Raw genomic sequence first — 10,036 nt, 5'->3', positions numbered from 1 at the left:
ATTTTTATTTTTTTTTATTTGCTTATGTTAACTTATGCTGGGTGCAACATAAGCTTTGTTTTTAATTGATTGTATGTGTTCATTGTTAATACATGTTTAAAGCTCAGGAAGTCTGAAATATTACTGGATGTACTTCATATCGCTTCGGTTCATTTTGTTAAAGATTGTTCATTTTGGCATCATTACAAATGCTGTAGTTTCTTTAAAGAAGAAAAGCCATGGCCCGTACGGAGATCGAACCCGCGACCTTGGCATTATTAGCACCACACGCTAACCAACTGAGCTAACCGGCCACACACTCAAAGCTTTTTACTAGAACCCGATGAAAATAAGTCCTGCTGACATTATGATTGTTCTACCAAGATGTTCTCATGTTAAACTGAACAATAACACATTCAAAGTATCGGAAAGGCATAATTAGAGGCCTCGTCTTAATGAGGCAGTTTAACAGTGTGAAGGATGTGGTGAGGTGCAGGCTTGCTGTGACTTTCGCTCATTTAAAGACCTTGTGATTTGAATACTAACAAGAAAAACAAATCAAATTACCAAGCATTCGGTGGACGTTTTAAGAAATAAATGAACAAACAGATTTGACAGAAGCTGGATTCGAACCCACGCCTCCAGAGAGACTGCGACCTGAACGCAGCGTCTTAGACCGCTCGGCAATCCTGACTTACACCGACGACTTTGCACAACACTGCAGTACACTGCTGAACCTCCAATGTCTGACGCTGCAGTAAATCACCTGGTGTGTGCGTGAACTTATTCTTTTTCTGTTTATATTAAGGAGGGCGACCTGTTTCGTCGCATTCTATATGGGATCACAAGGACACTCCTCTTACAGAAAGAAAATATACGGCAAACAGAGTGATCGCTTCACGGTTAGAAACAAATCAGAACAGTCTGTTAGCAAATTAACTTCATGAGAAAAACCACACAGCCATTACATAAATGTTACAGATATGTTTTGTAGACAAAAAAGTTGTAACCTAATTGAATACATTTGTAAACAATCCGCCAGTAACAGACATTATCTCACATTATCTCTAGTTTCAAACGCATTATCACAGGCGGCACAATTACGACATGGAAAAAAATCCAGCATATTTGTCCAGTACACCTAGATCTCTCGAACATTTAAATGAGTCAGCCCTTAATAAACACTGTCCGTGTTCATTTCTGTGTATATGACATTGTCTATACACAATACCTGTCATGTAAGTGGTATCAAACCGATCACAATTAATGTGATCCGCGTTTTCTGTCAGATTGATAGGTTTAATCAATCGTCGAAAAAGCAGCAGTGCTTTGCAACTGTAGTTCGTCTTGCGTACCTTTAGGTAAGATACCCACTCAGAACGTGTCCGCTTCCTCCAGCCCCCTAAGGAACACTGGAGGGGTCACCAATAACAGCGAGCAGTTGGCCAAAAACAACACTCACTGTCTCCTTCACGCTCAAAAACGAACACTCTCACTCTTCCTCGTGGATAGCGAGTCCAATCACTTTAGAAACGCATTTCGCCAGCTTTTATATAAATGTTTATTATAAAAATTCAAAACAAATCAAAATTCATTCATAACATCAAAAACCAATACAAAGAAACATTACAAAAACAAATCACGCGGTGTTCTCATTTTCCATTTTCTCAAGGCTGTCTTTTTGCCCAAAGCCTTTATGTCTATCCACACATAATCTCTAATTCTAGAAATCACAATTTTACAGAAATCATTTACATTTGTTTTATTTTTAAACATTCTCAGATTTCTAATACTCCACAGTGCCTCTTTTACACAATTAATTATCAGCCATCCTTTTTCCCTGTCATTTGATTTAATCCCTTTTCTCGGCCCATACAATATTAAATTGACACATAAATCTTTTTTTAAATAAATTTCCGTGTCCAATTATTTACCCTTTCCCAACATTTCTTCACATACTCTCATTCATAAAACACATGTTGTATCATTTCTTCTGCCCCACACTCTCCTCTAACACATGCATTCGACCTCGACACATGTCTTCAATAGAGCAGCTCTTTACAAGGCAGCCTTGCATGTGCTGTTAACAATGCTATGTCCTTTTGTTTATTACTTAATCTAAAATAATTTGCATTGTTCCATACCATTGCTGAGTCTTTGTCACTCAATAAGCCTATTCTACGTAATTTTCCACTTGTCTCCTTCTTTTTAATCAATTTATTTGCTGACCACTCGGCTTCCATCGCTTTACACACATTATTTTGTATAATAAAATTCATGGCCTCCCTGTACACAAAAGGCATATCCTGACTATATGGCATAGTATTCGTTAATTTCACTATACCCATTCTCCTCAGAAACTGTCCAAAATAAAACCTAGCAAAAAAACTCTATTTTTTATTCACTTCAATAATTGCCTTCATCATGTGACATACACAACGGACCCATAGAAAATAAATGACATTTGGAAAGCCCTTACCACCCTGATTCCCTTGTAAGATTACTGATTCTCTCTTGACCTTCTCAAATTTCCCTCCCCCAAAAAACCGAAACAATTGTCTATGTAATGTTCTACCTGATGCAACAACAGGTGGGAACACCCTTGCTACATACAGCAGCATTGGCATCAGTACCATTTTTATAATTAATAGTTTCCCTTCTAGCGATAGCCTTCTTAACTTTCAATAATCCATTTTCCTCTTTACCCTTCCTTAAGACTTCATCATATGCCTTCCGAGAAGCACAAAGGGAGATTTTTTTAATAATTTTTTTTAGCAATGGAAGAGTTTATATTATTTGGGAATATATATAAATGGCTTGGTGTTTTCTTGCATTGGTTTGAATACATGTAATTGTGATTACACTTTCCTGCCCAGTGTTGCCTTCTTCTTAGATGTGGTCTCAGGTGCGGCTGAGCAGTTTACTTTCTGTGGCGCAATTCGTTAGCGCGTTGGGTTGTTTGAAAGGTTGGTGGTTCAATCCCACGCAGAGATGGTGCTCTTTGTATTTCTTAATCACATTAGAAAATGGCACTGTAATACGTTATTATTTCCTCCAGTTACACTAAAGAAAAAAAAACATGTGTTCTGTTTTTTTAGTTCAAAATAATACAAAACAAAAATATTCTTGCTGTTTGCCGAAACCAGGGACCTTTAGATCTTCAGTCTAACGCTCTCAACTGAGCTATTTCGGCTTGAGAAGGCTCCTTTTTCGAGATAACATTCATTTTTAAAACAGTTGTAATATAATTAAGTACATTTCTAAACAGTCCGCTAGTAACATATATAATCTCAAAGCGCTATAATTTATTTCAGCTCTTATGAAAGACAAGTATCCTTGCGCATTATATCATCTTTGATTGCGAAATGTAATATTAATTAATTGCCTTCAGTTAATATTTTAGAAAAAACTACTTTGCTAACAGAAGAAAAACAAGCTAGCAGAAGATGGTTTCGATCCATCGACCTCTGGGTTATGGGCCCAGCACGCTTCCGCTGCGCCACTCTGCTACAGCTGCCTCATGACTGAATTACCAAGCAGCAGAAAAAAAAAAACTGAACATCGTTTTAACCAGCCACACGGCAGTGGCCGGGCCGAACCATGGAAACGTTGCAAATCAGAGATGATCCGTTTTCTTTTCTCCCAAATACGGTATGCAAAGTATGCAACTTCTCTGTCCACTTTGATCACAGGCAGTTTTATCCCCCAGTTTCGGCTGCCAATTCCAATATTCTGTCTCTCGAAAGCATCTTAAATCGTGGAAAGCGCTCTTTGTTTAAAATTACACTGAAGACTTATTTTGTTCTTCCAGGCTTACAATTAGATATTTTGTTGTTTTTAAGTAGATTTTGTGAAGCGCATATGGGGCGCTATAGAAAATATATATGATTAATTGATTGATTGATTGAATGTTAGCCTCCGTTCGGTCTGGCAGGTTTAATTCTTCAAAAGACAACGCCGAAGGGTCTGATAAATGACATTGTAATTATTTGAGATGCTGCATGTAGACAATAATGTAGGAGCACCACCACCGTTCCGTCAAGGTTCCATAGTGTAGTGGTTATCACGTCTGCTTTACATGCAGGAGGCCCTTATTTATTTCGGCTCTTATGAAAAACAAGAATCCTTGCGCATTATATCACAGAAAACATGATAATCCTAGCTCTTCATTTAATCCTTCAGGTTGTACCATATGGAGATTGAAGATCCTTTTTGATTCACATTGTAATAGTTTTTGATCGAGATTACCACCACTGCGATCCTGAAGTGATTTTTTGTATGACACAGAATTTAAGATCTGAAACGGAATGTTTGGCATATACAAAATGTCTAGCTAGTGGTGGATGAATATATTTTCTCCTAATTGAACTTTTATGCTTGCTCATTAATGCGCAATTGTAACAGTCTAATAGTTTTACCACCGTATTGCAAAAGGACAAGAAATCACATAAATGACATGAGTTAAAACACAAGCACTTGTAAGATACTGTACTGTTTTTTTTCTTCGTTGTATTGCTTGTGCATTGTCTTAGTTTTAAATGCATTATCACAGGCGGCACAATTACGACATGGAAAAAATCCAGTAGATTTGTCCAGTACACCTAGATCTCTCGAACATCTAAACGAGTCAGCCCTGGATGAGACCATTCATTTTAAATACATGTAATTCGATTTTTCATTTGGTATTATTTGTATTGAGGCAGGGAGGCAGGGAGGCTGCAGTTGTTTCTAAACGACAATGAATCTGGTATTATAATTCTTAGGGTTCGTGTCATACGACTTTGTGTCATCAAAGCTGATTCTGGTGACGTCCAGTGGATTATATTTGGAATCTTTGGTTTCTGTCGTTCAGTATTTTCTCAAATAAGACGCCAAATCAATTAATATGACATGTAGTTTTCTAGCTTGCTATTTATTAATACATTTATAATATAAACATGTATTCATTTCTACATTTATTCATTTAAAAATATGTATTTCTAAATGTATTTATTCCTCTGTGCATTTGTTTAAATCATTTATTTATTTCTACCAAATAAATTATTCCTTTATTTATATTTAATTAAACGAGGAACTACAATTAATCATAGTTCAGAGATTTAGACAAGGAAGCTACATGCCACTCTTGCGTGCAGTTCCATTCTATGGTATCTACCAAACAGGAATCTAGAAATTTTCAAACAGGAAATCGAAAATTTCTAGAATCGAGCAGAATTCAGCGAAAGCTGGTCAGGCTTGGATGTAAGCTTAAAAAATGAACGCATTTCAAGGTCGTGTGCTCTTCAAGAACGTCATGTTTCAAGTTCAAACCACTTTATTATCTTTTTCCCTCCTTCGATATGTGCTGTTTTAAAGCATACATAATTTGTTTAATATAAATGGTGTAGATATCAAACTGCCTGCACACCCTGGTTTGTTTTGACGCTGACCAACATGTGGAATCACATGATTGGTAGATGTCCAGTTATTTAGCTTTTCTGTTTTAATAGTTGTTACACACCCTTAAAACGTAGACGGAAGAGGAAGAAGGAGAATAATTTTACCTGAGTTTGACGACTTATATCTCATTGTGTATAAGAGGTATGTACGTTTTTTTCACATTAGAGGTAAGAAAGTTTCAGACTTTTGATACTGATACAGATGGTAATTCTAAGTGATTTAGTTCTGCCGCTGCAACATGTTAAAAACAGTCAAACTCTTTGAGCTGTATAGAGACACTCGGTAGTTTCAAACAAGTTTTTCTAACTTGTGCGAGGAACTACCGTTCCTCTCAATTGCAACAAAATTACTTATTGTTCATTGTCAAATAGCAATTGCTATTGTAAAATGTGTGCATCGTTTGTAACTATAACGATATTGGCATAAAAAATCTTACTTTTTTGGGTTGGCTTCAATCCGTTTCTTTTTTACACTTGTCATTACATCATTCATGGAGCAACAGTTGGTATGTGCGTAATAAACCCGATCGGGCCTTGATATGATAACCCTAGGCTGTGCTGAAATAAATAATGCGGTTTTCTACTATAATAAACGCAGCTTGTCAGGATGGCCGAGTGGTCTAAGGCACCAGACTCAAGGACTCTGTTTTTCCAACGAATTGTGTGTTCTGGTCTCCGAGTGGAGGCGTGGGTTCAAATCCCACTTCTAACATTTCAATTTTACTTATTTTTAAAAGGAATAAAATGTGTTCATTTTACTATAAAAGAGTGTTTCAAGGAAATCAACACTGATACCAAACTCTTGTCAGCTCTCAGTACCATTTTAATTTCCATTTTAAATCGGACTAAAATAGCGTTCCTAACACAGATTGTATTTTTGTTGTAAACAGACTACTTGTTGAAGTCACTGAAAAATATTTTGTGCCCAAACATCTGTTATGTAACTTGATTGTTTTAATATTCCAAATAACATATTACTTTGAAAAACATCTCGGTCGGCCACTGGATCGTGGTCTCAGGCTGGGATGCGAACCATTGAGAACAGTATAAACGATCTATTACTGCAAGTAGCTTACATGAGAAATGCTCTCCTTTAACATGCTAGGATGATCGACATCGGCATTCTCCAACTGCTGTTTACATTTTCTAACACGTTTTGAGAACGAATACAATGTTTGACACTTTCCTTGTAAGTGGGGGTAAGCACAAGTTATTTTCGGATGTAATGTTTAAGCTCATCTAGTCCTGTGTAGTGCGAATCACATTATTATATTTTTATATTAGTCAAGGCCTATTTAAAGTGTTCTTAAATTGTTTTAAGATTAGCATTGATCAATTTGAAATTTGCTTATTGATTTAAACAACTGAACAATTGTATGCTTGATGGTTTCTTTTTTTCTGCGTTTCTACCAGTATGAGATACGCACTCAAAATGTGTCCCCTTCCTTCGACAACACTAGCAGCGAGCAGGTGCCCGAAAACAACACTCATTGTCAGCTCGGTGCTGAGAAGAAAACACTCCCACTCCTCCTGGTGGATACCAAGACCAATCCCTTCAAAACATGTTTCACTCTAGAAATGATCCTTGCAAATATAGTCTTGGCTTTTATTTGCAGACCGTCGCCCCCGACTGGCAAGCTCTACTTCATATGATACAATGACTGGGCAACAACGAGGTGTTACATTAACAATACAAACTAACTTGAGGCAGCAGTCGTTAAAGCATCTTAAGTTTCTCGTGTGATAAAAAAAGCAAGTTTTGCCATTTTTGCATTGCCTGCCTCGTCAAAACAAGCTCGAGCCACAGCACACAGCGCTGTTGCATCGGGACACAGAGGTGGATTTTAAAACGACTGAATCAACGAGCTGAGACTATTTTTTGAAGAAATTGAAAACATACCTCTAGTCGAAATATTTGCTATTTAGTTAATCAATTTATTTTTTGAATTTGTAAATGGCAGACTACATTGCCAATAAAAAAAAAATCGACAAGCTGAATTGCTCGTATCAAGCTGCGATGTAGCCTATGAGAATCAATGGCATAACTCAAGGGGAATTAGCTCAAATGGTAGAGCGCTCCCTTAGCATGCGAGAAGTAGCGGGATCGATGCCCGTATATTCCAAATAGTTTTAATATATCTGGGTATTTAGTCCCAACGGATTATGGAGATACATACAGTGTGACAATTCTTTGTAACAGAGACGCCCGCCCTACGTGTGTATTTTAAAGCAGTCTCCTAAATAGTAATATTCCCCAGACTGAAAAACTGCAGTGCCCCCGCAATCGTGTGTCATCTAAGAAGCAGAAAGGGAGATTTTTTATATTTTTTTTAGCAATTGAAGAGTTTGTGTTAATTGAGAAAAAACATAAATGGCTTGAAGTTTGCTTTCATTTGTAACGTGTTTGTAATGAAATATGTTTTTGTGGTTACCAATCGTTGTACTCTATACTAGCTACTGTTGCATGTCTATGATTTAACTGATGAGCTTCAAATATGGTCTAGCGGTTAGGATTCCTGGTTTTCACCCAGGCGGCCCGGATTCGACTCCCGGTATGGGAACGTTTTTGTTATTGTCATTTTGTTACAGAACTGTGGTCATGTGTTGTGTGTTCTCATTATGATAATAAAGCTACAGTTACTTGAAATATATATATATATATATATATATATATATATATATATATATATATATATATATATATATATATATATATATATATATAATGATGCAAATGTATTTAACTCTATTCACATCACCTCACATTTAAAATCCTATTTTGGGTTGGCTTCAATCCGTTTCTTTTTTACACTGTCATTACATCATTCATGGAGCAACAGTTGGTATGTTCGTAATAAACCCAATCGGGCCTTATGACAACCCTAGTCTGTGCTGAAATAAATAATTTCTTCATTTTTCTGCTGTAATTAGCACAGCTTGTCAGGATGGCCAAGTGGTCTAAGGCGACAGACTCAAGGACTCTGTCTTTCAAAAGAATTGTGGGTTTAAATCTCACTTCTGACAGTTCAATTTGACTTCTTTTTAAAAAGAATAAATGTGTTCATTTTACTATAAAAGATTGTTTCAAGGAAATCAACAGCTGATACCAAACTCTTGTCAGAACTCAATACCATTTTAATTTCCATTTTAATTCCGACTAAAATAGCGTTCCTAACACAGATTGCATTTTGTTGTAAACAGACTACTCGTTGAAGTCAATGAAAAATATTTTGTCCAAACATGTATTTAACTTGTTTTAATATTAAAAATAATATATTAAATTGAATAACATCTCCGTCGGCCACTGGATCGTGGTCTCAGGCTGGGATGCGGACCTTTGAGAACAGTATAAACGATCTATTAGTGGAAGTAGCTTACATCAGAAATGCCCTCGTTTAACATGCTAGGATGATCGACATCGGCATTCTCCAATTGCTGTTTACATGTTATAACACGTTATGAGTACGAATACAAAGTTGGACACTTTCCTTGTAAGTGGGGGTAAGCACAATTTATTTTCAGATGTAATGTCTTTATTTAAGCTCAATCTAGTCCTGCGTAATGCAAATCACATTACTATATTTTTATATTAGTCAAGGCCTATGTAAAGTGTTCTTAAATTGTTTTAACATTAGCATTGATCAATTTGATGATCCGTTTTCTTTTCTCCCAATACGGTATGCAAAGTATGCAACTTTTCTGCCCACTTTGATCATAGGCAGTTTTATCCCCCAGTTTCGGCAGTTTTATCCCCCAGTTTCGGCTGAAAACCGCATCTGGGAGAAAACTTAAGTGTTTCGAAACGCATTTGTAAAGGCATCGGATTCTATAGTTGCCGAGCTGTTGAACGTTTCTCATAATACACAGGTTTACTGGGGTGACAAAAAACGCAAGTCTTGTCAAGCCGAAATAGCTCAGTTGGGAGAGCGTTAGACTGAAGATCTAAAGGTTCCTGGTTCGATCCCGGGTTTCGGCAAATAGCAAGACTTCTTTTGTTTTGTATTATTTTGAACTGAAAAACAGAGCGTTTTTTTTTGTTCTGTGTAATTGGAAGAAATAACAACGTATCAGAGTGACATTTTCTAATGTGATTAAGAAATGCAAAAACATCGTCCCTGGGTGGGCTTGAACCACCAACCTTTTGGTTAACAGCCGAACGCGCTAACCGATTGCGCCACAGAGACCAATCTGCTCAACCGACCCTGAGACCACATCTAAGAAGAAAGCAACACTGGGCAGAAACGTCTATAATCACAATTAAATGTATGCAACCCAATGCAAGCAAACTTCTAGCCTTTTATATTTATTCCCATGTATGTAGTCTGCCATTTGCAAATTCAATAAATAAATAAATTAACTAAATAGCAAATTTTTCGACGAGAGGTATGTTTTCAGTTTCTTCAAAAAGTAGTCTCAGCTCGTTGATTCAGTCGCTTTAAAATCCACCTCTGTTCCGATGCATCAGCGCTGTGTGCTGTGGCTCGAGCTTGTTTGACGAAGCAGGAAATGCAAAAATACTAAAACTTGTTAATGCATCACATGACAGACATGGTATACTTCAACGTCTTGGCTGTCTCAAGTTAGTTTGTATTGTTAATGTAACACCTCGTTGTTGCCCA

At 36.8% G+C, this 10,036-nt stretch overlaps 4 non-coding genes and 1 pseudogene across 4 annotated transcripts; 2 read left to right on the top strand and 3 right to left on the bottom strand.

Annotated features, from left to right (window-relative positions):
* Nucleotides 1-1,348: 1,348 nt before the first annotated feature.
* On the bottom strand, nt 1,349-1,557 carry LOC131705455 (small nucleolar RNA U3). Its single transcript, XR_009310411.1, has one exon. It is a non-coding gene; the product is annotated as a small nucleolar RNA U3 (small nucleolar RNA).
* Nucleotides 1,558-6,018: 4,461 nt separating this feature from the next.
* Nucleotides 6,019-6,129, top strand: trnal-caa (transfer RNA leucine (anticodon CAA)). The gene is made up of 2 exons: nt 6,019-6,056; nt 6,084-6,129. It is a non-coding gene; the product is annotated as a tRNA-Leu (tRNA).
* A 710-nt stretch (nt 6,130-6,839) lies between these two features.
* LOC131705556 (small nucleolar RNA U3) lies at nt 6,840-7,018 on the bottom strand (annotated as a pseudogene).
* Nucleotides 7,019-9,320: 2,302 nt separating this feature from the next.
* On the top strand, nt 9,321-9,393 carry trnaf-gaa (transfer RNA phenylalanine (anticodon GAA)). The gene has a single exon. It is a non-coding gene; the product is annotated as a tRNA-Phe (tRNA).
* A 134-nt stretch (nt 9,394-9,527) lies between these two features.
* trnan-guu (transfer RNA asparagine (anticodon GUU)) lies at nt 9,528-9,601 on the bottom strand. The gene has a single exon. It is a non-coding gene; the product is annotated as a tRNA-Asn (tRNA).
* Nucleotides 9,602-10,036: the final 435 nt, after the last annotated feature.

Source organism: Acipenser ruthenus, chromosome 35 (assembly GCF_902713425.1).
Source record: "Acipenser ruthenus chromosome 35, fAciRut3.2 maternal haplotype, whole genome shotgun sequence".
Taxonomy (NCBI): domain Eukaryota; kingdom Metazoa; phylum Chordata; class Actinopteri; order Acipenseriformes; family Acipenseridae; genus Acipenser; species Acipenser ruthenus.
This window is presented reverse-complemented; position numbering and strand designations above follow the sequence as displayed.